Here is a 5,409-nt window from a genome sequence, read left to right as displayed (position 1 = left end):
TCCCCACCGCCACTCTAGCATTTGTTGTGGCTTGCTTTCTTGATAGCAGCCATTCTTTCTTGAGTGAGGTGGAATCGCAGAATTGTTTTCATTTGCATCCCTCAAATGACCGGTGATGTTGAATGTTTTTTCATATATTTATTTGCTATTTCTAATTCTTTATCAGAGAAGTGACTTTTCATTTCAGATGCCCGTTTTTGGACTGGGTCTTTACATTTGGTGGATCTGATTTTTTGAGTTATTTATATATTCTTAGATAATAGTACTTTTTCTGAATAGCTGGTAAAAATTTTCCCATGCTGTGGGTTGTCTCTTCACTCTGTTGATCATTTATCTTGCTGTGCAGAAGCTTTTTAATAAAATTAGGTCCCAGATGTTGATTCTTTGTAATATTTCCTATGCTGTCTGGATTTTGTTCATGAAGTTTTTGCCTACTCCTATGTCCTCAAGAATTCTACCTATTCAGTCTTCCAGGAGATTTAGTGTTTCTGTTTTCATATTTAGATCTTTGATCCAACTTGATTTTAGGTTGATGTGTGCTGAAAGATATTGTTCTAGAATAATGTATAATTTGAAAATATGTATGATCATTATATAACCACCCTATGTAAATCAGCTTTCTATTATTGGGACCAACTACTTAACATATACAGTTTTAAGGACAGAGTTTATTTTGGCTTATAGTTTCTGAGGTTTCAATTCATGATCAGTTGCCTCCAAGGAAAACACAACATGGAGAAAGGAAACTGATTACTTCAGGGTAGCTGCATAACAGTGAAAAAGGAAATAATAAAGAGGTAAAGGAAAGGGCCAGGGATAGATATCCCCTTCAGAGGTACACTCTCAGCGATCTTCACGCTCCGACTAGGCCCCCTCTCTACATACAGTAGCAGCCTTTTCAGCTAACAGTTCTTCAGTGGATGAGTGATGTAATCTAATCTTCGAAAAGTCCAGTCTTTGAACAGAGGAGGCTTTTGGGGGAACTTTCTGATATAAACCATAATACCTAATGAATTAATACCTAAAGTCATTAGAAACATAGCTTAAGAAGCACCCTGAATTAAACATTCCACAACAGATTTTTCAACTTTGCAAAAACTGATAGATTTTATAAACATAATGAATGAGTGAGTTTATACAAAAATCATTTCCACAGGAATGCATACAATAAGTAAAGATTCAGCCTACATTTGTAGGTCTCTTGTAGCCTCATCAATGGTTTTAGATAAAGGCAAATTCACCATAACTTCAATCATAAGATACAATTACTCCTCCTTGGAAAATTAAATGTATTAATTTTGAGGGTTAGCTTTGTGTGGATATAAATTCAGTTCAAGATGTAACTTTTCAAAATACCAATTCCATTATTTTTAAATTTTTATTATAACTTTCTTCTTTTAACCTCATCCACACTTAAACTGCAATTAAGTTCTGAGACAATTAACAATGTAAAAACGATTTTACTTTTTTAAATGCACTTTTTTGTCTATTTAAAATTACGTTCAATATTTCCAAATTGTCACTGATAGAAGTGATATTATGATATATGATATATGGGAAAATTAAATCTCACATTTCTCTAACACCTCTAAAAATATTGATTTTTTTCTTTGTAAAATTGAAACTTTGTGCCCTTTGATGACCAACATCTTCCTATTACCTTTACACCCTAGCCTCTGGTAACCACCATTGCACTATCTGTTCTTCTCCTTCACAGTTTTCTAGATTCCATAGATAAGTGAGAATATATGAGATTTATCTTTCTGTGTGTGTCTTATTTCAATTAGCATAATGTCATCCAGATTCATTCGAATTGTCCCTAGTGACAGAATTTCTTTGTAAAGGTGGAATAGTACTTCTTTATTTATATATACCTTATTTTCTTTATATCATGATAGACATGTAGTTTTTTTTTTTTCCTTTTTTAGCTGTTGTGAATAGTGTTGTAAGGAACATGGAACAGAAAAAGTTATTTTGGCATACTAATTTCATTTCCTTTGGTTAGGTACACAATAGTAGGATTGCTATTTATATTTTCATTATTTTAAGGAGCTTCCATTCTGTTTTTATAATGGCAACACTGATTTACATTCAGACTAACAAAATATAGTATTTCCTTACGATCTACATCATCAACAACATTTGTTGTATTTTTGTCTTTTTTGATAATTTCCACTCTAATTGTATGAGGTGATATCTCATATAAATTGATTATTACTCTAGTGATATTATTTTTCATGTATTCATGAGCCATTTGCAAATTCATATCCCTTTTTCATGAAAATATAGCTTTTAATGACTGAGGATAAAGTTTAGATAGTATGAGGAATTGAAGGCTAGAAAAATGCAAACACAAATAAAGTAAAGGATCAAGAATTTTTAATTCCTCTATTAGATTTCAGGCCTCAATTGCAACCAAATATTCTATCATATAACATAAGGAGGTCATACCCATTGAATAATGCATATATAGCCCATAAACCAGATAAAGAAGCAGTGATGTTTGTGAAAGACATTAACTAGGGCTCTTACTAGTTGTCACTGTATTATTAATAGTGATATTTAATATGAAATAAACACTTGATGTTATTAAAATATTTGCAGAAACAGAAAAATCCAATCACCCATTATCCACCATCCAAATGTAATTAATTATATTTTGTGTATATTTCTGTTCAATTATCCCCAGTTATCCATAAAACATAGCTAATTTCATCACTAGCTTATCATTTCTACTGTTAATCAAGATCCATGTTGAAAAATTTCTGAACATATGCAATAATCACTCTTCCTGTTTCAGGAATAGTAGCCTAAATAACTTATACAAAATTCCTCACTGAAACTAAAATTTGCATGTTTTATAAAAATATTTGAGTTAACAGTACAGTGGAAAATACTAAAAAGAGTATCCAAAGGAACTAGAGATTCCAGAGAAAGAAGTATGAGAAAACCAGGTATTATTTTTCCATAGAGACATTTGCAGATTGGAAAGTTTCAGGTAAGTCGAACTACATTATAAGTGATGTCAAATGATTCTAAAAACATACAAAGACTACAGCACGGCCACATTCAATTTTATTAGTTTTTTTTTATTGCCACAAAATCACCATATACATAATATCTTTAAATAACCACTTATTATCCTGTGGTTTGTGGAGCCAAGTTTCTAGACATGATATATGGGTGATTCATCTTAGATATTTAGAAGGCTGAAATCAACTTGTTAGGGGAGCTGTACTCTCATTTTGAAACTCAACTAGGGAAAGATCCACTTGTAAATTCTCTGCGTTGTTGGCAGAATTTAACTTTCATTTGTAGAAGTCATGGAAATTTGCTTTGAAAAATGACAGTGGAGAAATTCTCTAGAACTTTGAATCTAATTCCAGGCAATATCTGACTCTTCTATTAAAGGCCTGACCTGATTGGATAAAGAGCATTCTGGCTAGTCTTTCTCTGGGTAAGCTCAATGAAACCTGATTAGCGAAATTAATTGAGAAGTTAATTGAACATGCAAAATGCCCTCACCTCAACTATATTTTACTGATTAGAAGCTAGCCATAGATTTAGCCTACACTTGGAAATACCAGAAACTGTCAGTCTAAGTACCATTTTAAAATTCTTTCTATTCCTAGCATGCCCTCCAAGTGTGGAAATTTAATACGAAAGTAGACATGAGTGAACAGAGGAAGAATGCATTGGAAATTTACTAATAACAACCTGTACCTAATGAAGCAAAAGAGAACACAATTAGAGATACAGATGACAAAATCAGAGAGAGTTAGAAAGTCAAACACATATATAATTAGACCCAAGAAAAAGGTGAAAGAATGGAGTAAAGATAATGTTTAAGACAACACTTTATATTTTTTCAGAATTGATTAATGATATTAGTACAGGAAGCTAAGTTAAGTACAAATTAATATACAATAGAAAAGGGACTGGTCTCTCTAGAAAGTCAGCAGAAAAATAGACATCAGAATTGTGGCTGGAGGAGCATTTGAAGAAGGCAAGGCCTCAAGACAAAATCACCATGGCCAGACTTATATACTTCCTTAATGGATGAATAGAAACTTGAGATTATACTATAATTGGTACCACCCAGTCTATTAAGTCCAGATGTGGATCAGAAAGTGACCAGAATATCTGGACCAATCCTTCCCAAAATTGTTCCTCTTATATTTGTCATAGCTAAGCTGAGGTTAATAATGCTCTTCGCCATATGACTTTGAAACATGCCTGCTTCCCTATTGGATTGATATTAGCTAAGAAGCTATACTTGTAATCCTATAGGTTGATTGCAGTTTGATCTACATTGTACCCACATTGTGATTATTCTGTACAAATTCCTCTTACAAAATGCCTAAGTGGCAACCAACTCAGGACCCCTCTTTTCTCTCAGGAGCTATTCCTATTCCACAAAGAGCCTTTCCTATTCTTAAATTTCTTTGTCCTTTGGAATTCAATTTCCAATTCCCTGAGGACCAGGACTGAGCATATCTGACATCCAGCTAGTTGTGAGATATATTCTTCTATGTCAATATCAGTATTCATATTCAAGAGGCATACAGAATAGCAATAGGTATAGAGAAGAATACATACAAACGCATTATCTGAAATCCCAGAAAGTCAATTGAAATTAAAAATATAACTACCACCCCAAACAGAGAGATAGTTAAAAGAAAACTACTGGGAACACGACTATGGAGGGCAGACAAAAATCAAGGAGATAAATTTCAGGCAGAAATACAGTACTTCCAGACAATGCCCAAAAGACTGCTGCCAAATTTAGTTGTGATTACATGAAATAAACAAAATGGACATGTCTATGTACACAATAAAATAATGTATTTCAGAATTTTATACATTCCATACATAAACATATGAACATAAAAGGAAGAAAGTGAACAAAGCACGAGAAAGTAAAACAGAGAGAGTTTATGATTAATAACACTATCATATAAACTGGTAAACCAGAAGGGAAGTTAAAAGGCTGTAACTTATTCTAAAGCCCTGGTCATACTGGAAAGCAAGGTAAAAGTATGGAATCATGTTAGACTTTCAGAAGTTAAAGAAAGATGTTTGAACTCCTAAAATCTACAAATTCCAAAATAGAAAAATGGATGAATAATAAATATAACTAAGAAGAAAGTAACAAAAAAGAGTAAAAGGTACATGAAATGGATGTGTCAAATAGACTATATATTAAAGCCCTGGTCATACTGGAAAGCAAGGTAAAAGTATGGAATCATGTTAGACTTTCAGAAGTTAAAGAAAGATGTTTGAACTCCTAAAATCTACAAATTCCAAAATAGAAAAATGGATGAATAATAAATATAACTAAGAAGAAAGTAACAAAAAAGAGTAAAAGGTACATGAAATGGATGTGTCAAATAGACTATATATATATAT

This window comes from Fukomys damarensis, unplaced genomic scaffold, assembly GCF_012274545.1.
Source record: "Fukomys damarensis isolate Sample0158 unplaced genomic scaffold, DMR_v1.0_HiC HiC_scaffold_39, whole genome shotgun sequence".
Classification (NCBI taxonomy): Eukaryota; Metazoa; Chordata; class Mammalia; order Rodentia; family Bathyergidae; genus Fukomys; species Fukomys damarensis.
This window is presented reverse-complemented; position numbering follows the sequence as displayed.